Below are 26,586 nucleotides of genomic sequence, written 5' to 3' on the forward strand. Positions count from 1 at the left end.
GATTTTGATTTTGTGAATTTGCTGAGAATTGCTTTATGGTCAAGCATGTGGTGAGTTTTAGAGTATGTGCCATGTGCAGATGAGAATAATGGATATTCTGGTTTTGTTTGGAGAATTCTGTACATGTTTGTTTAGTCATTTTGGTCAAATGTTGAGTTTAGATCCCAAATATCTTGGTTAGTTATCTGCCTCATTGATCTATCTAACACTGTTAGTAGGGAATTTAAGTCTTCCACTATTATTAAGCAGTTATCTACGTGTATGCACAGGTCTCTAGAAACTTGTTTTATGAATATGGGTGTTTCAGTGTTGGATACACATACATTTAGAATAGTTAAGTCTTCTTGTTAAATTTAACCCTTTATTCAAAAAGGAAAGCATTGTTGATTTAAAGCATGTTTTGTCTGAAATAAGGATAGCAGCCCTGCTATTTTTGGCCTTTGCTTTGAGCCTATGAGTATCTTTGCATGTGAGATGGGTGTCTTGAAGATAGCATACCATTGGGTTTTGCTTCTTCATCCAGTGTGTCAGTCTGTGTCTTTCAAATGGGGCATTGATCTCATTTATGTTCAAGGTTTATACTGATGTGTGCAGATTTAACCTTGTCATTATCTTGTTAGCCAGTTGTTATGCAGACTTGTTTATGTGGTTGCTTCATAATCTTTGGTCCCAGATGGTTTCATAAAGAGCTGTGTGAAATTAACACCAGTTTTATCTATTCTACAAAGTAGAAGAGATGGTCTATGTACTATCTCTATGTCAATGGTCTATGTACTAAATTGCATTTTTGTCATGGCTGGCTACAGTCTCTTGTTTCCATGTTTACTATTCCCTTAAGGACCTCTTCTGAAGCAGGTCTCGTGGTAACAAATTCTGTTAGCATTTGCTTCTCTAAAACAAGTTTATTTCTCCTTCACTTATGAAGCTTATTTTGGCTGGATATGAAATTCTTGGTTGAAATTTATTTTCTTTCAGGATGCTGAACATAGGCACTCATTCTCTTCTGGCTTGTAGACTGCTGAAAGGCCCACTGTTAGCCTGATGGGGTTCCCTTTGTACATGACCTTTCCCCTTCTCTCTAGCTACCTTAAATATTTTTTCTTACTTACTGACCTTTAAGAATCTGATGACTATTTGTCTTGGGAATGGTCATTTTGTATAGTATCTCCCAGAGCTTTGCTGAATTTCTTCAATTTGAATGTTGACCTCTCTAGGGAGTTTTGGGAAGTTTTCTTGGACAATATCCTCAAATATTTTTTCCAAGTTGATTGCTCTCTTTCCTCTTTCAGGGATGCCACTGAGTTGTAGGTTTTGTTTGTTTACATAATCTCATATTTCTTGAAGGTTTTGTTAATGTTTTTTAAATGTTTTCTTTATTTTGGTCTGAGTTTATTCAAAGAACTGATCTTTGAGTTCTGAGATTCTTTCCTCAGCTTGGTCTATTATGATTTTATACTTATGATTGTATTATGAAATTCTTTTAGTGAGTTTTCAGCTCTATCAGATCAGTTTAGGTTCTTTCTTAAAAATGGCTATTGTGTCTTTCAGTTCTTATATTGTTTTCCTAGCTTCCTTAGATTTCTTGGGTTGGGTTTTAAGTTTCTCTTGAATCTTGATGATTTTCATTTCCATCCAGATTCTGGAAGTTCTGTCATTTCAGTGTGTTTGAGAACTATTTCTGGGGAAGTAGTGCAATCATTTGGAGGTAAGAACACACTCTGGTTTTTTAAGTTGCCAGAGTTCTTGCATTGGTTCTTTATCATCTGTGTGGGCTAATGATCCTGTAATCTTTCAAGTTGCTATACTTTGGATGGGGCTTATTGGTTTTATATTCTGTGATGCCCTTGTGCATTTGATTCTGGTATAAATTGGATTCAGTTGACTGGATTCATTTCTGGACAGTTTCACAGGGGGCTAAGGCTCAGATCAGCACTCTTGGGCTGCATGCTCTAACCCTGGGGACTGGAACCAGGCCCACAGCTTTGTTCTTTGACTCCTCAGGCATCCTGTTTCACCAGAGGGGCTGAAGTATTCCCAGTCCACTGGTAACAACCCTCTTAAGGTGTCATTCCGGCACAAGTACTTCACTGGGGAAGTGGCAGTGAGGCCTATGCTTTCAATCACCAATGAAGTGGTACAAGAAGGCTGTGAGCAAAAGCACACTGGAGAAGCAGTGTGAGGTGCTGTCAGCAGGTGCATGCTGGGAGTGGCTCATCTGCAGAAGCTCTCTGATGATTTAGTGGTATCTGCCAGTGAAGATATTATGGCAATGGCCACTGGGAAATGCCACAGTTGGAGATCTCAGACTGCACAACTGGGAGAGGCCAGCAGACAGGGGTCTGTCAGATCAGACTGTCCCCATCCCATGAGCAGACAGTCCTGTTCCACCCATGTCTTATAGGCAACAAAGGCCCAAGCTACCTAAAGGAGCATGGTATGGGTGTCCCCAGCCATGTTCCACTGCTGCCATTTCCATGCCACACCCCGTAGGCTCTACACCACTTAGAGTCCTGTCCCTGTCAACTCTCTAAGCAGCTCTCTCTGCCAACTCAAATGTTCATGTGGGTCATCAGTTCCCCTTCAGCTAGGATTCCAGAGGTCTGTGGTGATATTTGGCCACTCACGCCTATTTGACTCATACTTTCCCTAGGAGCTGCCCAGGGCACCAAGCACATCCTGGCACTCAGCAATCTTGTGCAGAGTTCCCAGCCTTCTCCCCTTTCAGGGCAGGATCTGTGGCCTTCCTCTATTTATTCCCAATGCCTTCCTTCTGAAAATCTGCTTGGAGTGTGCCAGTCTTCTTCATGGTCTGGTCTCTCAATAGGTTGGAGGAGCTATTCTTAGCAGCATGCAGTCAGCCATCTTGGCTCTTGTCCCAGTATTAATTTCTATTTTAAAAAATATTTCATGAAATATTATTTTGCTCTTTATCACTGATTTTGTTGGATTATGTGACATGTCTCACCTAAATCCTGCCTGTGTCTGAAAGTTTGGACAGGTAGAAGTTCCAGGAAAGAGATCTGGACAGCTAGTGACTTGCAGGATCACTGAAGGGTAGCAGCTTACGATAGTGGCCTTTGATGTACATGAATATAAATATATATTTTGACAACTGCTATGACCTCATGTATGCACTAGCAAAATTATAAAAATGTCCAATTCAAAAAAGTAGAAAAAGCCTAGCAGATTAAGCCTGAAGTATAAGAATGGTAATAATACACAAATGTAACAGGTGACACAGGTACAATAAAGATTAAGAAAATCCAAAATTGGTTCCTTAAGAACTCCTAAAATAGACATATCTAAGATTTAATTAACACAACTTCAAATTTCTTACAAAAAATACTAGTAAGTTGACTTCAGTAAAAATGTGTGTGTTTATATGTGATACATTCTGACCACGTATGATTATCCCCCAAAATACAAAAATGTAAAGATGACTTGACTTTTTAAAATGTTTGATATAATTTACTATAATGATGGAACAAAATAGAGTAATTCATCCTTTAGAGAATTGTCTCAAAAATATAATGAGATTTTTAATCTATCAGAATTAATAATAGAATCTAGCAATGCAAATTATAGTTAGAAATCATTACTATTGCAAATACTAGTTTTATATTTTTAAATTACAAATACATATTACAGATTGTGAAAATATATGTTGCAAATATTTAAATATCATATTCATTTTTAAAGCCCTTTCCCCATGATATTTTGTTTACAACTATTATCACTCTTCTTATTATAATATAGTTTATCAAGTTACAAATATTTCCTCCTACAGTATTATATGCTTCTTGAAACCAGGGAAAATGTAAAATTTATTGAATGTCTCCTGAGTCAGTTTTGTTTCCAATGCATTCTACATGTTCAATCAATGTTTCCTAAATGGAAATAAAATAGGAAACACACAGCAGTTCTGGAGTAAATGAAATATCCTTCAATAAAATAAGAAAGAATCTTATTCCTAGATTTGACACCTTAGCTTGAATCTTGGCCATTTATGGAGTGGACACACAGAGGAAGTGGACGTAGAGTAATAGATTTTGATGAAGAAGAAGAGAGGGTGAAATGATGATGTTGATTCTATTGGCTGCTAGACCAATAGTCTTTCAGTGGAGGGAACTCTCCACTGAAAGAATGCAGGAATGGAATAGACAGTAGCCAAGAAAAATACCATTTGTATCACAATTTAAACTACAATTTAGCCTGTTGGTTCCAGGGCAAAGCTATTGAAGGATAACTGCTACTTTGCTTTTACCTCCTTGGAGTTGATCTCAAAGGAAAAATGCTAATAAATGTTTACAGCTTTCAATATCAGTGAATCATTCAGTGTTAATCATAGCCAGGGAAAAATCAGTTATGTCTGAGGACACTGTCACATTAATTTGATAGCCAGCAATTGCTATTTATATAAGGTAACATTAAATATGAGAAGTGACATAAGTGGAATCAAAAGGAAATGAAACAATTTTTGAACAAGACTATGACTCAGTAGTGAACTAAAATCAATGAAGAGAAAGTAGAGGGTTTTTTTTGCCCCAGAGTAAATCTGATAAAATGAATATACTGTGAATTTTTCCTATTTTCCCATTTTATAGTGAGGTTTAGCTTATGTGACAGCAGCCCAGCACCAAATGTTCTCTGACACACTAAGGATTTTCTTGCCACAACACTGGACATTTTGAAGCCTAAGAACAAGGAAGTCTTATGAATGACTTTGTCACTACTCTTGACCACACAGTAAGATCCTTCCCTTCTTTTAAAATTTGTCTCAAACCTCTTTATTTTATGAAGGCTTTTATAATTGATTCCATAATCTCTCAGATTTTCATCTTTATGATAAAACTTCTTTCACGTTAGCACTGAATTGTCTACTTTTATATATCTCAGTCACTTTGTACTTACATATAGGTTTCTTTTTCTGGCTTTCCCACTGTATGATAGGGATTAAAACCTGTGTTTCCTTTAATAATGAGATACTAAAATAGAAAAGAGCAATAACTCACAGTACCCTAACAGCCTAAACAACTACTGTTACCATTTCTCTGATTCTGTGTGCTATCTATATGAACATCAGAGATACAGCTATCCACTCTCTTTTTCTCACTTAAGTACTTTGACCTGCTGTTAAATAGTCTGAATTTGTAAAATGATATTTAACAGATGCATCAGTATAGTTTGGATGTTTGTTTCCTCCAGATCTCATATTGAAATGTAATCCCCAGTGTTGAAAGTGCAGCCTAGTGGGAGGTAATTGGATCATGGGGTCAATTCCTCATGAATGGCCTAGTCCTCTCTCAGTGGTAATAAGTTCATAGTAATGAGTTCACTCAAGATCTGGTTGTTAAAAAGAGTCTGGGACCTCTCTCACTCTCTCTTGCTCCCTCTCTCACCATATAATACAATGGCTCCTCTCCGCCTTCCACCATGGGTAAAAGTTTCCTGAGGCCCCACTAGAAGCAGAACTGGCACCATGCTCCTTGTACAGTCCACAGAACTGTGAGCCAAATAAACCTCTTTTCTTTGTAAATTACCCAGCCTCAGGTATTCTTTTATAGCAACACAAAATGGAAGCAATGGAAATAAACAATGGAAATAACAAGTTTCTAGAATCTTCAAGTCAATATCCCAAAAGGCTAGAATCAGAGGAGAACTGATGGTAAAAAGAAACAAAGGGTGTAAGGAATCAGCACTGAATATACATTTGATATGCCAGTTTCTATTATAGGTGTTTTACAGATAGGATACCAGTTATATCATTGCAACAATCCCACTCAGTGAGCACTGTTGCTCACATTTTATACATGAAGCTGTGAGTACAAGTGGCCAAGTGTTTTGGACAGAGTCAGGCTGCTTGTAGCTGGCAGAGCCAGGAATTGCACCCACTATCATGTAGTTAGACTAAAAATGCTCATTTCCTTTCAAAACACTGTGTATCTCACAAAGGGAAATATTTTAATTTGTATTATAACTGAGAGAATATAATTGAGACTTTTGGAAGAGAGAGAATTAAAAATTAAGCTTTGGGGTTTGTTTGTAGTTATAAATACCACTTTCAGATTTTTTTTCACTTTATATTTCCTACTCAAAGATTTGTTAAAATATAAACTTTACCAAACACATACCCAATTCTTCCACTGGTAACGTTTTTATTTTTGTGTCGTTCCTGGTTTACATTTTCATGAAAATATATTTCATTCAAAACAAATATTGCTGTAAACCTGCATCATAATTAATAACTAATTTTCTTTACAGACTGTCATAATTTTAGAATCTGGCTTGATTTTCACTCGTTTTGCTCTTCTTTTTGCAAATCACCAGGAAAAAATACAGAAAATCAAATTGAATCAACATTGCTTTTATGTCTGCCACATTAACTACACTACAACTTTTTGAAGAGAACTCAGCAAAAAGATAACATGAAGATTAACACCAGAGTGTTACATACAGAAGATAGATCTTAGAGCCAACAGGCAACATTTGTTATTTCCATAAATACTTACATTTATCTAAATTCTAGAAAGAAAAAATGCAAATTAATGCAATAACTCTTGTCTCTTAGGAAGATATTTTCAAATGTGTTGTTACACTATCATTTATTCAGTGCTAACTTATTCACTAAATAAACTTCAGTGTTAACAAGCATAAATTAAATCAAGGTCTCTGACCTAGGATCTACCTATCAAGTCAAACTGTAACAAATCATAAAATGTAATCACATCTAAACTCTTCATTGTTATAGGAGTAAATGAAGTGGAGTAAATTAAGAGCAATGTGATTTATGTTTTCATTAAACAGAGCACTGGGGCAATTTGAGACAGTACTTTAGATAACTTTTTAATAGATTGTTAAATTTCATCACTGAAAAGAAATTGGAGATTATCTAATCTAATATCCTCGTTTCTTTGTGACTGTTGTTTTTACAGATGAGGAAAATGTCTGGAGAAGTTTATTATTTGCCTGAAGTTACAAAGACTTTTCTGTTAGGGATGGGACTATAATAAAAATCAGACCTTTTTTTCATTATAGGTATTTCTTTCATTAAATATATATAATATGCATTATGTAATGCATATTAAGGAAAATAGAAGTATCTGTATAATTTTTAGTTCTAATATGTTCTATCTTTTTTCGTTTTGTTTTTAAATTATGTGAAAAAATAGGATAAAATTAAAGTAAAAGTTACTCTGACCTTTAGTGCTGAGCCATGCCTCAATGAGGATATCACTGTAAGGCTGGAGTATAGATTAGGAATCAATGAGGCCAAGTTTAACCAAAGGTTTCCTGGACTATTTTGCATATTTCTCAACCAAGGGAAAGGAGGACAATATCAAAATTCGGAAGCCACATTGATAAGTCACTGTGTTTGGACAAACTGGAGAGAGTTGACATAAATGTGACTGGAGAGTAGATTTGGCTCAAGTAGTAAGGCTGGTATGGTAGGAAACTAACACAGTTATCTGCCTTACCTCAAATGTGTCTCCCTAGTTTATTAATCAGTAAGATTTACAGCAAACCTAAATATTTGTCACTGGTAAATACAGTGAAAGACTGGGATATGGTTTGGGTATTTGCCCCCTCCAGATCCCATGTTGAAATGCAATCACCAATGTTGGAAGTGGGGATGTGATTAGATCATGGGAATGGATGCCTCATGAATGGTTTAGCATCATTCCCATGGTGATAAGTGAGTTCTTGCTCAGTTAGTTCAGGCAAGTTCTGGTTGTTTAAAAGTGCATGGCATCTCCCTGCTCTCTCTCTTGGTCCAGCTTTCGCCACATACTATACTGGCTCCGTCTTTACCTTCCACCATGATTGTAAGTTTCCTGAGGCCTCAGCAGAAGCAGACACCTAAAGCATGCTTCCTGTACAGCCTAAAGAACCAATTAAACCTCTTTTCTTTTAAAAGTATTCAGTCTCAAGTATTTTTTTAATAGCAACACAAAATCAGCCTAGTGCAGACTGAGACAGGAGTTTTTGTCTTCCTCCAAAATATAAAGACTACAGCAACCACTACTACAGTTAATAATATAGCAGTAACAATATGAGTAATATTACATCAACAACAGGCTCTGAACTTGGAGCTTTCCTAAGGAGTTCTCATTTCCACAGTAGTGTTTTCAACATGTTTTTGACCATGGCTGCCTCTACCCATGTTTTCTGAGAACTAATGTGTTAATTTCATTCCTCAAAAACTCTGTTTTTTTTTATTTTCTTATCTTTATATTCTTTCTTTTTATTTTTTTAATAGTATTTTATAAAAACTATATTTTTTTAAAATAGACACATTTGTGTGTCTGACATTGTTCTAGGCCCTTCATAAATATTTAAGCTATAATTTATGTAATAACATTATAAAATAGGTCCTACTATTATTCTCATTTTGCAAGTGAGAAGAAAAACAGCATCCTGGAGATATAAAGAGATTTTTATCATGGTCCTCTAACTGGTGAGTGAGACCATTAAGATTTTAACCTAGGTTTAAAGTCATAGAAAGTTCACTAAAAGCACATCTTATTAAGCCAAAGTGGTTTTCTATTCTAGAACTGATACATCTTATAACTATTCTATAACTGATATATCTTTCTATTCTATGATTATTCTATATTCTATAACTCTTCTGCAACTGATATGTGTTTTGTATTCTTCACCTGATATATCTTAGTTTCTCATAAAAAAATTAAAAAGCACCAGACTTATAAAAAATTAGTATATATAATTTTAAGAGTGGTCCGTTGAGGGTTAAAAGTGGAACTTGTCAATCAAGAAAAATGACGAGACAAGTCTTAATCATTTTAGGAGGTTTATATGCCAAAGTTAAGGATGCATTCCCTCTAGACAGATCTATGCCTTTCTCCAAAGATGATTTTGAGGGCTCCAAATTTAAAGGGGAAAGGGCAAGATATTGAGAAGTACACAATTTTCATGTAAGATGGGGGTAGAAAAAAAATAGTCATTCGTGTGGCTCAGTGAATCTGAAACTTTTTACATAAAATGATGTATTAAGGTTCCTAGAGGGACAGAACAAATATATATGTGTATATATGTATATATATACACACATATATATAAAATCTTAATAAATTAACATGTATGGAGTTTGTTTATATATATATATATATATACACATATATAGGAGTTTATTAAGTAGTATTAACTCACAAGATCACAAAGTCCCACAATAGGCCATCTGCAAGCTGAGGAGCAAGGATGCCAGTCCGAGTCCCAAAGCTGAAGAACTTGGGAGTCCAAGGTTCAAGGGCAGGAAGCATCCAGCACGAGAGAAAAATGTAGGCTGGGAGGCTAAGACAGACTAGCCTTTTCACGTTTTTCTGTCCGTTTTATATTCTGGCCACCCTGGCAGCTGATTAGATTGTGCCCACGCAGATTAAGGATAGGTCTGCCTTTCCCAGCCTGCTGACGGAAAGGTTAATCTCCTTTGGCAACACCCTCACAGACGCACCTAGGATCAATATTTCGCATCCTTCGATCCAGTCAAGTTGAAACTCAGTACTAACCATCAGAGATGACATGGACAAATGAGACAGTAGAAAAATGTGAGGAATGTGTATTTTACGTAAGACAACATAGACAAAATGGGGCAGGGAAACAATCGGATATGCGTTTGTGTCTGGTGGGCAGAGGGGTGACTGCTCTCGTAAAGATAAACTATAAATTTACATTGCCATGGTGAAATTTTAATAGAAATACTTTAGAGTAAAGATCTTGCAGCTCGCTAAAAATTTCCTTGTGTACAAAACATGCGGGAGGCGTGGAGCTTTCCATCTTGTAGCCATCTTATTTACAAACAAATAAAGGGGGAGTTAGGTTTGTATGAGCCAGTTCCCAGCTTGACTTTTCCGTTTGGCTTAATGAATTTGGGGTCCTAAGATTTAATTTTCTTTCACAAACTCTAGATTATGTAATTAGTTCAGGAACACTGCATTTGGTTGTTGCATGAGGTTGCCAGAAGAGTAGATCATGCAGAAAATTGAATTTTACTATTTATTATGATAATTCTTTTATAAAAAGGCTGAATAAATTTCTTGATCTACTAGGGGAACTTGATAGGACTGGTTCATTCTTCAAGTTTGGGAATAAGAGTAGAGGAGGACTACATTGTTTTACAAAGTAGAGAGAAAAATGTGCAATTTCATGGGATATGTCAGAGTGAAGGTGTAAGAGATCAAACATACATCTCAGTCCTGGGCCCAGTACAAACACATTCCTCCATATATCTCAGTCCTGGGCCCAGTGCAAACATTCCTCCATTTGTCTCAACTTCCTGGGCCCAGTGCAAACACTCCTCCATTTGTCTCAACTTCCTGGGCCCAGTGCAAACATTCCTCCATTTGTCTCAACTTTAGAAAAACACCACCTGGAGAGTCCCCGATAAGGTCACAACCGTTTGTGGAGTGGTTTTACTGAAAGCACGGGAACCAATAAAAAACTGCTAAATGTATAACTTAAAATGTTAACCAATTGTAATGCTGTAACCCAAAGAATTCCCCTGTTTCTCTGTAACCTTACATATCCTGTTTACATCGGGCTATAAAAAGTGAGCACATGCATCGTTCGGGGCCCTCTTGTATGCTGTGGAGCAGAGGGACCAAGTTCGAACTTGCAGTAAAGATCCTTGCCGCTTGGCTTTGACTCTGGACTCTGGTGGTCTTCTTCGGGGAATAAACGGTCTGGGCATAACAAAGGATAGAGTGAAGAGACGAGCCAGCAAGTTTGTTGGAGTCTAGTTCTGTTTGATGTAAAGACCAAGAGAACCTGGATGCGGTAGCTCATGCCTGTAAACCCAACAATTTGGGAGGCCTTGGTGGGCCAATCATTAGAGGTCAGGAGTTCGAGACCAGCCTGGCCAATATGGTGAAACCCTGTCTCTACTAAAAATACAAAACTTAGCCTGGTGTGGTGGTGCGTGCCTGTAGTCCCAGCTACTCAGCAGGCTGAGGCAGGAGAAATGCCTGAACCCAGGAGGCGGAGGTTGCAGTGAACCAATCACCACTGCACTTCAGCCTGGGTAACAGAGGGAGACTCCACATCAAAAAAAAAAAAAGAAAAAAAAAAAAAAAGACCAAAAGAGGAGCCCAAGTATTAAAGTGTAAAGGTGGAAGAGTAGCAATGTCAAATAGGTTATATTGGACTGAAAGTTCTTTTCCATTCAATGTGCTGTGTGACTTCCTCCAGGAAACTCCAGCTTTGTATTAATGAATAGTCTTGCATTAGAGCTTTCTGTGTGCAGGTGGTTACCCTTGAAGGAGCTTTGTTGCACATCTGCACGCTTGGGGACAGAGAGAAACCACTCTCAATTGGAGTTCAGGGATCCTTTGCTGGCTTTTGGGCTTCCACAGGGAGTAGCACTGGTGTTTGTGCCATCTTGTCTCTATCTTGGGGATGAAGCAGATTGTCAGGATTTTTGTTTGTAGTGTTGCTGATTCAGTTGAACTAAAAAGCCACCTTCTAAAGGACAAAAATTACATAGTTTCCACAAGACTGTTCAAAATATTGTACCACATGGCTGTCACTCCATCACTCATTGACCTATTAAGTCAGGGAATGTATGAGAACGTTGACTATATATAATAATCAGTAAATTTATCAACTAGAATCTTGTTGCCATGTTTGTTCTAGAGAGAAATTATGTATATTGTGTATAAAACTTTGTCTTGGTTAAAATTATTTGTAACTATAGTTAAGTAAAAATGCACTCTTATTTCTAGGTTTCTGGATATATATTCTAATTAATCATATTTTATATTTCCCAGTATAAATTTTATAATCTGGCATAGAACATCACTCAAGTTTTCATATGAGTAAAGTTTTGAATTTAGAAATTATGATAGTTTATCATGTATGCCATCCAATTCCTGATGTAGGCATTGATAACAAATGGATTAATAATATTTATCTAGATATCATTTATCTTTGTGTCAAATCATAACTTATTGTTGTATATTTTTATCTTAAATATTTACTATCTGTCCTTTGCCAGCAGGGTCCCATTTAAATTCCATCAATGTGAGTAATGAAAATTTTGAAAGGCAGACAAAGAGAACCTGTTATAGGCTACAGGCATATACATGGGCTTTGGCAATGAAAGGATTGTCAATAGCTTCTAGGCATTATTCTCTGAATGGCCGGCAGTTGAGATGATCTGCGTTTGTCTCCTACCATTTTCTTCTCTCCTGAATTTTGTAACATTCCTTTCAGTGGTAATGTAAGCCTCTATTTTCCTACTTCTATTATCTAAGGTAGTTCCTTCTCCTGACCAAACCCAAATTGATACAGTATACTTACCTTGGCCTTAGCCATTCAATACTCACTCATTATTTCTCTATTTATATCATCAGTTAAATATAATTTTTCATATCCTCTATTTCTTAGCAAACGGCATAAGGAAATAATTATTTCTTCTGAGCAACAATTACAAGTTCTCTGTGGTTTGAATTACTCTTAATATATAAAATATAATTTTGTTTCTCTCTCCTTAACACTTAATACTTGGATATTTTCTTCTACCCACCCTCCAAATCCCCAATTTTGCCAAAACATTTGTCACCATAAACGTGAACATCTTTTTCATGATCAGGTATCTTCTGCAAGATAATGAACTGTATAGCAAACATATTTTTGACAAATACCTCATGATTTGAACATGTTAAATTATCAATGCTAAATGAATTTTCTTTTGGATTTAGATTTAAAATGACACTAGCATTTCTAACCATTTTAAAACAAGTTCTGATGGCATTTGAATCAACCTTTTGAAAAACAAAGCAGGTTTTTAATAAAGCATAAAGCCATGGGGTTTTGCATTGTTTAATGAACTATAGCACTTTCTAATTAGGTAATTACATGCTTATACAGAGGTCAGAATAAATAAGTTGATATATATTTACCAAACTGTGACAGTATCAATCTGTAGCAATAATTGATTTTACACATTCAAATAAATTTTAATAATAATTGAAAAAAATATTACAGCCTTTTAGAGCAGAAAAAGGTATAAAATATATGATCCAGATTCATTTTTTGACAAATATGTAATATATTATTTGGAAAAAAGACATTGTTACCACTAAGTACTATTGGCCCTGTTAATAATTTAAAAATGATCTTTCCCTCAGAAAGTTTTGTTATCTTCTTCTGCTGCTCTCTCTATATAATCCATGCCTGAACACAAAAAAATCCTGAAAATTCATACATATGCCAAAGAAATAATAAAAGAAGACATATATATTAAATATATCAAGTTTGATCTACTGTAGATTTTCCTTGGTAAATATTGTTAAATCAAGTTTAGCCTAAAGCTATCTTCTTACATATTTTAAGTTCAGCCTAAAGGTTTATCTGTACATCGTCAACTATAACCTAAATGGAGTTGTACACAAACCGTAGTCTACTCTTGTGCCAATTACCAAGTTTGGGTCAAAGGCGGCCAACTGTTCAAACCGTGTTCACATACGGAAAATGCCAACCTGTAACCAATTTGGCTGTTTCCTTACCTCACTACCATTGTCTGCATGTTTCTATCCTTTTTCTGTCCATAAATCTTCTACCATATGGCCATGCTGGAGTCTCTGAACCTACTCTGGCTCTGGAGGCTGCCCAATTCATGAATCGTTCTTTGCTCAATTAAACTCTGTTAAACTTAATTCAGCTAATGTTTTTATTTTAACAGATGGCATCAGAAGTGGGGTCTAAAGTAGAGCTTCTAACAACCCCCATGAGCACTGAGTGACCAAGCAAGGTACCCGCCAGGCCTATTCTGTCTGTTGCTCTCTCAGAGCAGCTGGCGATCATGGTAAGTTTTCTTTTGGATACTGAAGCTCCACAGATTTGTGCTTTGAGCTCTCTGAGTTTCCTTGAGCAAATGTATGATCCACACTGGGTTTGGAAGTCATAACAGAAATTGGACCGGGTCCAGGATTCAATTAGATCTGATAATTAACTGGCTTGAATCCAGTTAGAGATATCTTATATCTGATTGGATCAGAAAGAACCAGGTAGTAATTGGCAATATTGCAGGGGGTATAAAATTTGGCTTTTGTAAACTCACAGGGATTTTTATGTTCTATGCCTTTGTTTCATTTTTCTGGCATGCTGAGGTGGAGAAAAAAATCATTAGCTAAGTTGATCAAAAGAAACTGAGAGCCAAAGCCAATATCTGAGATAGAAATAGGATCTTTAATTACTTAAGAACTGAGTTCCTTCTGGCTTACACGTGCATAAATATTAGATCCTGGAAGCAGCAATGTCTTACAGACATGGCAGAATCTTACTAAAGACAAGTTACAGTGGAATGCTCCAAATAAACAACACTGCAGCAGAAACTTCTAAAAAGATTTCAATGTTTTTATTTAAAGAATTTGTAAAAGGCAAATAAAAAGTTTAAGTGACTAATAGATAAGAAAAATTAAATCTGCTAACCTTTTGTCTGAGTTACTAACCCATCTCAAGGGTGGAAAAAAAGCTATCCTAGATAAGGTGTTTATAAAAGGTAGACCTTAAGGTAAAATAGGCTTGCTTTGTTTTTCTGATCTATCCATGCTGAATCCAGGCATATAGACTGCTTTCTGGCCTTATTCCTTAATATACTCCACCCTTAACTCAAGTAATTTTAGTTAAAAAGCAATAGCTAAGTTAAAAAGTACACCCTATTAAACTAAAATATACCTTTCTGAGATTTAATTGGCTATCTTGAAACTCTTTTATAAATAAAATTTACATCTATGAAGGAAATCTCCAATTTTAAGGATGTTTGCCTATGTATGTTAGAAACTCTTACCATCTTTTAAATTTACATAATAAATCATACCTTTGTTTAAGGTGTTTTTCTGGCCATCCTGTCTTAAGTGAACTTTCATTTGAGCAGTTTTTTTTTTGTTTTTTTTTTCCCTTAGTTTGAGAAAATGATGATACAATATTTAGGCCTAAAATCTTAGCTCTGTACTTATGAAATTTAAATGTTTCTGTTCCGCTTAAGAGTTGTCCCTTTAGAAATGCAAATTTCTTGCCTAGTACACAATTGCTTAGGGTAATGAAACAGGTAACTGGATGATTGGAAGACTCAATGGGGAAAAGAAAAGCTGTTTAAAAGCCAGCAAATGAAAATCCTTTATGAAAGCTGTATGATCTGTTTCTGTGTGTTTGTATCTGTATATGTGTATGTGATATTTGGTAAATAAAGCTAGCTTTTAAACTGTTGGTAAAATATAAGTGGTTTCAAAATTATCAGTTGACTATAATTAGATGCATGCTTGATTTAACTGTGAACTTATGTCTTTGATTTAGAGTCTCTGGATTCATGGGTCTGGATAGGTGACAATGATAAAGTCTGGAGGCATGTTTTTAGTGCCTGTATCGGGGGCTACAAGCCAGAATCAAGCTCAATGTGGTCCCTTCTTCCTCTGTTTTCCCTATCTTGCTTCCTGGATATTTTGGGAAGGGTTGGTTTCTCCAGGTATGGTCTTAACAACTGTTTCCTCTCCTGATGGACTGAGACAAGGTTTGACCTTCCTAGTCCTCATGGATGTCACATGGTACTTGGGACCTAGAATGACTGGGGGAAGTCACTGGGGAGGCTACCTGTGTCATAGTATCATAAAGTTCTTTTCAGTAATTTAAAATCTTAGAGTCATATTTTGTTAAATTCAGTAACAGATAATCATAAAATGTCTGAGTCATCTGTAAGCTAATATACTGAGATATTCATTAATAAATATACATTTAAGTCTCTATAACTTGACATGTTATTTTTATACGGTATTGATATAGGAGTTAAGAAGGAATTACTTAGGCAGATAGCAAGGCCATGGGAGTTCTCAGTAAGGCTTTTCTTTTTAATGAAAAGCAGTCCCAAATTATTTTCCTTTCTAATGAAGAGCAGCCTGTAAAATCGAGCTGCAGACATAGTGCCAGCAGTTGTGCCAATCATGCTCAAGATGGTGGCTCCATCTTCCCTTCTCTTTGTCAGCCATGTGTACAGTGAGAAGCAGACAAGATGACTCTGATCAACTGGAAAGCCCATTTGCACTATTTTTCATAATTAGATTTTGGTTGGACCACCAGTTTCCCCACCTCTACCATCTCCTCCGTGCACTGTGTAGATGTCATACCTGATTGAACCAATCTGTGAGCTCTATGTAAATCAGACACTGAATTCTCCAGCCTGCCTATAATGTCTACTGCAGTCTGCTGCCCCCACCAAACCACTCTCCTCAGATGTTTTTCTCTCTCTCTCTCCCTCTCTTCCTCTCTCTCTCTCTCTCTCCTCTCTCTCACTAGGAGCTGCTCTCCTCTCTCCTTTCTGTTGTCTATTAAGCGTTCTACTCCTTAACCCACCCACATGCGTCCGTGTCCTGAATTCTTTCTCAGCACATGGCAATGAAACACAGGATATATACCCCAGACAACGTAACTGCTTCAGTATAGAAAAGCTAAGTGTGTTTAGACTGCTAATAAATAATAATTTGGATAACTATCTTTCTAAAAACTTACAAAATATTTTTTATCTACAGATACTGATATAAAACAGTCCAAAATTACTTCCCAGGATTATCACTGGGAATTATGGTTACTAAGAGTTAAAAACTACTAGATTTGAGAGAAACAATTCTTTTTTCAGAGTGTGTAAGCTAAGCAAAATATGTTTGATGAGGAAAGTTATAAAGGTATAAAAATGTGTGTTAAAAATTTTGTCTGGGCTGGGCACAGTGGCTCACGCCTGTAATCCCAGCACTTTGGGAGGCTGAGGCGGGTGGATCACGAGGTCAGGAGATCGAGACCATCCTGGCTGACACGGTGAAACCCCGTCTCTACTAAAAAATACAAAACAACTAGCTGGGCATGGTGGCGGGCACCTGTAGTCCCAGCTACTCGGGAGGCTGAGGCAGGAGAATGGCGTGAACCTGGGAGGTGGAGCTTGCAGTGAGCCGAGATCACGCCACTGCACTCCAACCTGGGCGACAAAGCAAGACTCCGTCTCAAAAAAAAAAAAAAAAAAATTTTTGTTTGAAGTTACTTAAAGATGTCACATTGAAGGAATAAAAAACAGATAAAAAAAGATGAATGGAGAAAGTTGGGGAAAAATGTAAAATAAAAGGTTTACAGAAATGTGTGGTTAAAAAATGACAGATTTGATAAATGTATTTATGAGGTTTTGTTAAAATCAGTTTTCATATTGATAATACACTAATAGGTTTTCCCTTTTTAACAAGAATTTTGTGTAGCATTAGCATGCCAGTATAATATTTTCATTCACCTTTTGAGTAAACTGAGGGAAAAAAAGAGTAAATAAGAACAGAGAGATTCTGTCTCATGCTGTCTTATGTCTTTTGATTGTTTAGAAAACTGAGTCCTCTTGATGAAAGACAAACAGGTTTTGTTTTTAAAAATCTTTTAATTATTACTTTGGTAAATGAATCACTGTTGTCTTATGGTGATCTCTGATCCTATTTTGGTCAAGTGCTTTAAACCTTTGATATATTTGACAGGCTTCCCAAAATCAAATTTCAACTTCAAAATTACGTCTTTTTTTACCTCCCACTTTGGGGTGCTCCAGAGGCCACCTGAAGCATCCGAAGGAGAAGTAAATGGGATTATTTTACATGTTATGTTACAAGGGAAGGATTGTCAAATAAGAAATAATATTTAACCTTCTTCAGGTTATATTTTAATGAATGTTATTCATATATGTCCCAAAATTGTATGGGATTTCTAAAATCCTAATGTGTATAATGTTTTGTCATTGTAGACCACAGAAATCACCAAATTTCCTTGTCAATTGTGTCATTAACTATGGCTATTCAAAGCCATTTTCACAGTTAATTGCTTAATTCTGATGCAGTTTCTGAAAACTTCACAAGTATGTAAAATCCTAGAATATGTTGTCTTTCAGGAGGTTCATGATAGGATGAAAAGAAACCTGAGAAGTACTCTTGAATACAGGTTTCTGAATAACTTTCGAATTATATCATTTGTACTGGGTAAGAAATCTCTGAAACTTTAATAAAAAGACTGACTGGTTGATCTAAATCAGCCAGTACTGAAGTTGCTTAGATACACAATTTGAATAAACTTCATTGTCTAGGTAAAATTACCCATGATAATCCATCATTTATCAGTGGTGTGCACTTAAATTGGGGAAACACCTTGTATTCAAGAGGACATAATTTGAATAAGCATGAACTCATGGAGAACTAGGGCAGCAGGCTTGTCCTTCTTGAGTCCTTAAAGCTTTTGTTATTAAGTGGTCTACATTCCATGACTCATCATGGAAAAGATAAAATGATTCTGATAAATGTATGTGTGTGTGTGTGTGTGTGTGTGTGTGTGTGGTGTGTGTGTGTGTGGTCTTCTAAAGTGCTAAAATAGTTTATGGCCAAAATGTTTGGTTTGTCAAACTCACATTCCCGGGAAGACATTCAAAACTTCAGGTACATTTGACTACCTGATGGGCCATTTAAATATTTATAGAAGGATTTAATCACTTGTCATCTCATTGCATGTTTTCTAGTTGTATAAAAGTTTCTCATGTAAGAAGGCTGATGTTATAACAGTAGCTCATTATGCCACAGTGTATTTTCACAAGGTAAAGAAAGCTCTTCATGGTTCACTGACTGAGGACAATAAACCCCTTCACAATCTAGAACCCAAAGACTGGATCTTCCCAGAGCATTAGAGAAAAGCTGCCCTTGCCATTCACATTGTAGCATAACTTTGGGACCTTGAACCTAGGGTTCATAATCTCACAACTCAGAAGGTCCCTCTATACTCTTGGAACTGTACACCCATTCAAACCCTTAAAATAAAACTAACCAGAGAAGTTTCTCCCCAGAAGAACATGGCATCCTTGATGTGGACAGCTTTATCCCAAGATCATGGATCAAGACTTTTCTACTATCATGAGACTCTTATCTTTCAATTTTTTTCTTTGCTTATGCCTCTTTGAACAATAGAAGTCAAAAGGGGGTCTGTTGTGTGGACTCGTAGAATATACTTTGTGAAAAATTTTGCAGCCAGCCTTATACATGGATAAACTTATGCCTTGATAGATAGAAGATGAAGACCCAATGTAAGTTAGAAATTTTACTGATACATATGTTGCCTCATAATCAGTCAGAAACAGAATGTTGGTCCACTCCTCTTATCCCACATCATAGGTCACAGAGAATATTGTCAGGAGACCTCCACTCTTTTAGAAGGGTTGCATTTGCATTTGTTAGGTCCTTTTTTCCACAATTTCCTTTTTGAGTATTCTCAACAATTTGTATATTTTATAAATTTCCTGAACACATAAAAATATCTATGAATTATAATTTTGCTATCCAAGGTAAACATTTTAGAAAGTAAGATTGAAAAAATATATATATATATACACACACATAAAATAAAATAGTTATTTTTCGGTGAAGATTTTAAAATTTTTTCTCAAACCCAGCAACTCATCAAACTAATATGTTTTGTAATTGTCATTATTTCTACCTAATTTATCTTATCCACACACTAATTTCATAGTTAAAATGTCAAAACTGACAAAAATGTATGACAAAATTAATATTAGCCAAATTTACTCTGGAAAATAATTGTGCTTCCCACTCTGTCTCTGCAAAGTTTCTTCTGCATTTAATATGCTTTAAACTGATTCAGTTTAAATGCCTCCCCCAAGAATAATTGCTATTCTACTCTGCTAGAATTAATATTTTTTTCCTGATATTTTTCCACCATAGAATATGTATGGTTGACATCTTTAGGTCGCCTCTATATTCTCTATTCCCCCCTTTTTCAGTTTTTTAATTCTTTACCAGACTGTAGAGAAAAAAAAAAAAAATTCTGGGCTCTCTACTCTGTTCTACTGGTCTATGTGTCTGTTTTTGTACCAGTACCATGCTGTTTTGGTTACTGTAGCCTTATAATATAGTTTTGTCACAGGATTCTTCGGGTATCACTTCACCAACTGGAAACCTCTGTGGCTGGTGCCTGCTGGCCCCTTCACTTCAGTTTTGCTTGCATCTACTCGTTCCACCCACTCACCCTGGCAGGCTGTGATTGGTTTGCACTACCTACTGGCCTGTATTCCACACATGCTAAGGGCAAAACAGGCATGGAGCAGCAAGGGGTGTATGAACAAGTGAGTGCAGGGTCCAGCCTCTGTGCATAGAAAGGCATGCTGGCTGCTGTGGTGGGGTGGGCAGCTCCAAGTGCTGGTACAGGTTCTGTAAGAGTTCAGACTGCTGGGATAAGTGGTTCCCCTGGCTAGGGCTGGTTTAAATACCCACACTGCGGGTGGGCATCAGCTGAGATTGGTCTGATTTTCCTTTCTTTCCAACAGGACAGCACTGAGTTCAATGCCTCACAACTGCTGTGTTCTGCCCCTCTCCTCAGTGTACAGAGCCACTCTTTGCACCACGCTGCTGCTACTGGGGGTGGGAGAGGGGTGGTGTTAGAGATTCAGGACTGTTTTCTCTATCTCTTCAGTGGCTCTTCTTGTGATATGACTTTCTATGACACCATTCTTGCATATGAAGCTGGGGGTGCCACCTTGTTACCACCAGCTAGAGGTAGAAGTCCATCTTCCCCACTGGCTGCTGCAATCACATGAAGGGGAGAGGGGTCTCCTTAGTACTAGGTGGGAGTAGGAATTCCTGCTCACCACAAAGCCCCCACTAACAGTGTGGTTGGGGTGACCTGTTTACTGTTAGTGGTGAAAATATTAACTCTCCACCTGGCCTGTGCTGTCAGTACCCTTTCAGAAAGAGTTGAGAGATTCTCATTGCTGCTGAGCGAAGGTAGAAGCTCATGTCAGTTGTGCCAACTAACATGGGGAATGGGGTTGCTGGCTCACTATTTGTCAGTAGCAATGTAAGTCCTGGCTTTCTACTTGGCTCTCTCTGAGAATCTTCTATTGGGGTTAGAGTACCTTGTCACAGCCTCTAAAATGTGGGTGTGTAACATCTCTATGCAGCCTTTAGCAGTGTAGGTAGGGAAGGGTTGGGCTCGTGTTTTTTCTGTGGCATGAGGCTGTAGTAGTGAGATTCTTGACTAAAAGTCTGTGGCCTTCATAGCCTGCCCTTTCTCTAGAGAAGGCAGGGATTTTTGTCTTCTTGTCTTTGCCTGTTGGTGATTCTGGGCTGTCAATTTTTTTGACTCCCAAGTTTGGGATATATGAATCAAAAATAAATCCTAGAGAATTCACCATGGTGTTGTGTCTTGGGCCTTGAAGTCCATGGCAAGTCTACCTTCTTCTGCTTACCTGCAGGAGTCTTCTTATGTTGGGTTTATATATGATCAAAGGGGTTTTAGCTTTTAATAGCAGGATAGAGAAAAATACATATGCAGATGCTCCTGGACTTACACTTTACATCCCCATAAACCCATAGTAAGTTGAAAATATCATAAGTCTAAAATACATTTAAAACACCTAACCTACCAAACATCACATCTTAGCCTAGCCTACCTTGAATGTGTCCAGAACACTGACAGCCTAACATTGGGCAAAATCAGCTGGCAACACAGTACTCTGTAGAGGCTCAGTTGTTTACGCTTGTGATTATGTGCCTGACTAGGAGCTGTGGCTCATTGATACTGCCCAGCATGACAAGAGAGTATATCATTTGTTTGGAAAGAAATCAAAATTCAAAGTACTATTTCTACTTAATGCATATCACTTTCACACAACAATAAAGATGAAAATTTATGAATCAACCTATCCAATGTCAGGAAGTGTTTGTACTCTGTCTCTTCAAAGGCAAACAACTTTTTGCTTTGTAATTATTTTGATTACTCATATATCTCCAATATCTGTAATGGTACCTGGCACAAGACAACTACTAATCTTGTTACAGTTAGTTAAATAATAGCTTTTTGTTAACTGAGTGATATAGTTGATCAATTATACAATTATATAATTTGTGAGTTGAATGGTGTTTTGTTATAATATTTATAAAGTATTAATTAGTATTGAGGACAAAATGCATTAGCTTCACTAAGCTGTAAAGAAATTCCTATACTGTACGTACTTACCCAATGTATCATTGGTTTCCAAGAGGAAATTAAGTAAACAAATAATGCATGAAATCCATCTGTAAGACTTCAGTGAAAGTTTAAAATATAAACAATGTGTTGAAAATAGTTCTTATACTTTGTGTCATTTTCTTTTTCCTCCTCAGATTTCTCTCTCTGTGTCTTTCTTTTCTTTTTTTTTTTTTTTTTTTTTTGAGATGGAGTCTCACTCTGTCGCCGGGGCTGGAGTGCAGTGGCCGGATCTCAGCTCACTGCAAGCTCCGCCTCCCGGGTTCACGCCATTCTCCTGCCTCAGCCTCCCGAGTAGCTGGGACTGCAGGCGCCCGCCACCTCGCCCGGCTAGTTTTTTGTATTTTTAGTAGAGACGGGGTTTCACCGTGTTAGCCAGGATGGTCTCGATCTCCTGACCTCGTGATCCGCCCGCCTCAGCCTCCCAAAGTGCTGGGATTACAGGCTTGAGCCACCGCGCCCGGCCTCTTTTCTTTTTTTTTTTTTGAAACGGAGTCTCTCTCTGTTGCCTGGCTGGAGTGCAGTGGTGTGATCTTGGCTCACTGCAACCTTCATCTCCCAGGGTCAAGTGATTCTCCTGCTTTAGCCTCCGAAGTAGCTGGGATTACAGGCACATGCCACCACACCCAGCTAATTTTTGTATTTTTGTTTTTAGTAGAGACAGGGTTTCACCATGTTGGCCAGGCTAGTCTTGAACTCCTGAGCTCAAGTGATCTGCCTGCCTTGACCTCCCTAAATGTGCTGGGACTACAGGCGTGAGCCACCGCACCTGGCCTCCTCCTCAGTTTTACACACTGTGGTAGACACCTCTGTATATGCTGATGGTGTCCCACATTCAGTGTTTGCCAATGATTTTCAGCTTCACATTCTTTCCCAAGGTTTGGAAGTACACATAAAATATGTAGTCCAGGAGAAAGTTAATCAAAAGAGCAAACCATAATAAAGAATGGGAAATACTGAATGAATGAAACATCCACAGACTTTTCAAAGATAAACTCTAGGGTGCATATTCACTGTTTTGGAGGGTCCCCAGTGGATGAGTTTTCACAGAAATGGTCAACTTGATAACTTTCTTTCTTTTCTTTTTCTTTTTCTTTTTCTTTTTCTTTTTCTTTCCTTCCTTCCTTCCTTTCTTTTTCTTTCTTTCTTCTTTTCTTTTTCCTTCTTTCTTCTTTCTTCCTTTCCTTTCCTTTTCTTTTTCTTTTCTTTTTTATCCTTCCTTCCTTCCTTCCCTCCCTCCGTCCTTCTTCCTTCCTTCCTTCCTTCCTTCCTTCCTTTCCTTTCCTTTCCTTTCCTTCCTCTTTCTTTATTCTTTTGACAGAGTTTTGCTCTTGTTGCCCAGGCTGAAGTGCAATGGCACATCTTGGCTCACAGCAATCTCTGCCCTCCTAGGTTCAAGTGATTCCCCTGCCTCATCCTCCCAAGTAGCTGGGACTACAGGCACGTGCCACCATGCCTGGCTCATTTTGTATTTTTAGCAGAGATGGGGTTTCTCCATGTTGGTCAGGCTGGTCTCAAGCTTCTGACCTCGGTTGATCCACCTGCCTGGGTTTCCCAAAGTGCTGGGATTACAGGCATGAGCCACCATGCCCGGCTAATAAAATACTCTTTAAGTGCTTTTGCTTTTTCCCTTTCTCCCTCTCTCTGCTCCCTTAATGTTACTTCTTGAAATTGCATCACAAATAAACCACCTTTGTCAAATCTTTGTCTCAGACTTTGTTTTGAGAAACCAAAATGTTTAGATACAGTCATCTTATTTATATATTTTATTTCACATATGAAGTATTTGTAAACTAAAATATTTCTGTTTATCTTCAGTGATAAAGTCATTCATATCTAGGACAGATTCAGGTGTAGTAGTTGTAACAGTTTGTACGAGAAATAATTATATGGTCAAATATCTTGAATATGTTTTCATCATGCATTTTGCTAAAGCATAAAGGACATGAGTTCCGGGTAAATACTGTGGTGACAGTCTTTTCTGTACTTCCTTGCCATTCAAATTACTGTCAATAAATGTGACAGCAAAGATAAAATTCATAAAAACATTTAGCCACAGTTTCTGATATGATGGAAGAAATGATGTGTAAGTTACCTTTATGTCCACAAAAACCAGCAAAGTGTCTGGCAGAAACATTGATGCTTAATAAGTGTCTGCTGTTGGATATTTTAAATCATGTTTACTATGTGGCAGCATTAATAGAGATGTAAATCATATCTGAGTTAATCATTTCATCTGTCTTGCATGTTGTAGTTCATTAGGTGATTATAATACTCATTCTGCAGTTCTTATGTATCATTTCTTCTCTGAATTTAAAAGCATTTGTTTCCACTAATAATTATTAATATATTATGGGCAGCAAATATAGCAACCTTAATAGAACTAATAATCTTTATGCCCCTTTTATGTCACCCATTCTCTACTCAACCTTAGCCAGAATTTTAGTTCATCTAAAAGGTCTGACTTGTGAGTTAACAATTAAGATTTTCGGCTGGGCGCGGTGGCTCAAGCCTGTAATCCCAGCACTTTGGGAGGCCGAGACGGGTGGATCACGAGGTCAGGAGATAGAGACCATCCTGGCTAACACGGTGAAACCCCGTCTCTACTAAAAAATACAAAAAACTAGCCGGGCGACGTGGCGGGCGCCTGTAGTCCCAGCTACTCGGGAGGCTGAGGCAGGAGAATGTCGTGAACCCGGAAGGCGGAGCTTGCAGTGAGCTGAGATCCGGTCACTGCACTCCAGCCTGGGCGACAGAGCGAGACTCCATCTCAAAAAAAAAAAAGAAAAAAAAAACAAAAAAAACAATTAAGATTTTCTTCCCTGGATGATCCACATCCCTGGTTACCACGATTTTGGGGGGCAAAATTTCTGAATTTTCTATTTATATTTTCAGTGGTCATGTAAGAAGCAAGAGTCACCCCAGTGAATCCTTTGCGTTCCAGAATACTCAGCCTTGTCCCATTATCGAACTATAAACTTATGCCCTCATACTGAGTAAATTAATTTATTCCAGTAAAGTAACTCATTTGTTTTCCTACAAGCCTATTAACATGGGAAGACCCAGATACAGCAGCTGCAGCTTTATGTTTAGTGAAACATTATGTCATCTCATGGTATTATCTCCCACCAGGGACCAGAAATTCGAAGCCAGAAGGGCATTAAGTTGTAGAGACAAGAAGCATATATTAGCCACATATGTCAATGGAAATCTTTCTGAGAAGGGCAATTTCTTGGAATTCCAGCAACCAGGAACACAGCAATATATAATGTCTCTTGGTTCCAAGTCTAGGTTACATTTGCAGAATAATGGCTAAATACCAGAGTGTCCTTTCCTAGCTCTTAAACTGAGACTTCGAGGATCCATTTCCATAATCTATCAGGGGAATGTCACCCTTTAAGTTAAGATGTGCAATCAATGCAAGTATCATGGAATGAATAACATTTCCTGTCTGTAACAAGGAGACATTTAAAATAATAATTTAAAAGTGGCTACCTAGTATGTTCAGGAACACCAAATTTCCAGTGCTAATGAGTTGCCTGATGCAGCAAACTGTGATAGAATGCCAAAATGTATCTCAATATTAATTGCACAAAGTAAAAATATCAACATGATGCCACAGGGATAAAGAAAATTGCAAGAGTCTGTCATAAGAATGAGATGTACAAGACTTCCATATTAATCTCTCATGCATACCTGTGAATATTAGGGATCTGTATATTTCTCTTAACTGAAAAACTGTGATACCATCAACTATTAATGCAAACGGAACAAACTATTGCCATGTATTAGGAGAAAATATATACTGTAAACTAAAAGCTGAAACAGGACTAGATAATATATCCTGAGAATAGGATCCAGAAGTTGCACTGCTCACCTATCAGATGGCAACAAGAATCCCAATGCTAGTGATAATCATGGGTCCTAAGAACCCCGAAAAGCTGGATTTACTAACATTTTCATATGTGGTACATGGGAATGGGGTTATATGAAAGAGGACACCCTGGATTATGCAGTTGGCAAGTATTTAAAATGTATGGGAGAAATGGTAACAGACTTATATGCTTGACTCAGGTACATGAAGAAAAATTAGATGACAATGCAGAACATTTCAGAGCTGGAAAGTGACTGTAGAGGTAGACAAAATTTCTCTAGCTACTGTTTTCTTGACACATTTTCCAAATATAAGGAAACAGCAAGTGGATGAACTTTTGTATTGAGTACTCTGACAGAAGCCTGCTCCTAGAGGGCACAGACAAAATCAGAGATTTTGTTATTTTCACAGGAGTTGAGCCAGAGAAATTGGAGTCTCTAGAGGTTAGGATTCAATGTGAAGCGATGTGTGAATAAATGACTTCAACACATGTATGAAAATGCAAGTTTTATTTATCTACTCAGGTATAATGAGACCAAAAGACCAGGAGACAACTGCCAAAGGTTGTATAACTCCAGATCCAAAGGGAAAGGGACATGACACTATGCGGGAGGCACCTGGAAAAGCACCAAGGTTGGTCAGGAGGAAGATGGACTGTACTGAAA

The 26,586-nt window shown here is 37.4% G+C and overlaps 1 long non-coding RNA gene across 1 annotated transcript; it reads left to right on the forward strand.

Annotated features, from left to right (window-relative positions):
- Positions 1 to 4,612: 4,612 nt before the first annotated feature.
- Positions 4,613 to 26,586, forward strand: LOC117096450. The gene is made up of 3 exons (XR_004442489.1): positions 4,613 to 4,746; positions 13,697 to 13,819; positions 26,446 to 26,586. It is a non-coding gene; the product is annotated as an uncharacterized LOC117096450 (long non-coding RNA).

Source organism: Trachypithecus francoisi, unplaced genomic scaffold (assembly GCF_009764315.1).
Source record: "Trachypithecus francoisi isolate TF-2019V2 unplaced genomic scaffold, Tfra_2.0 Contig01461, whole genome shotgun sequence".
NCBI lineage: Eukaryota > Metazoa > Chordata > Mammalia > Primates > Cercopithecidae > Trachypithecus > Trachypithecus francoisi.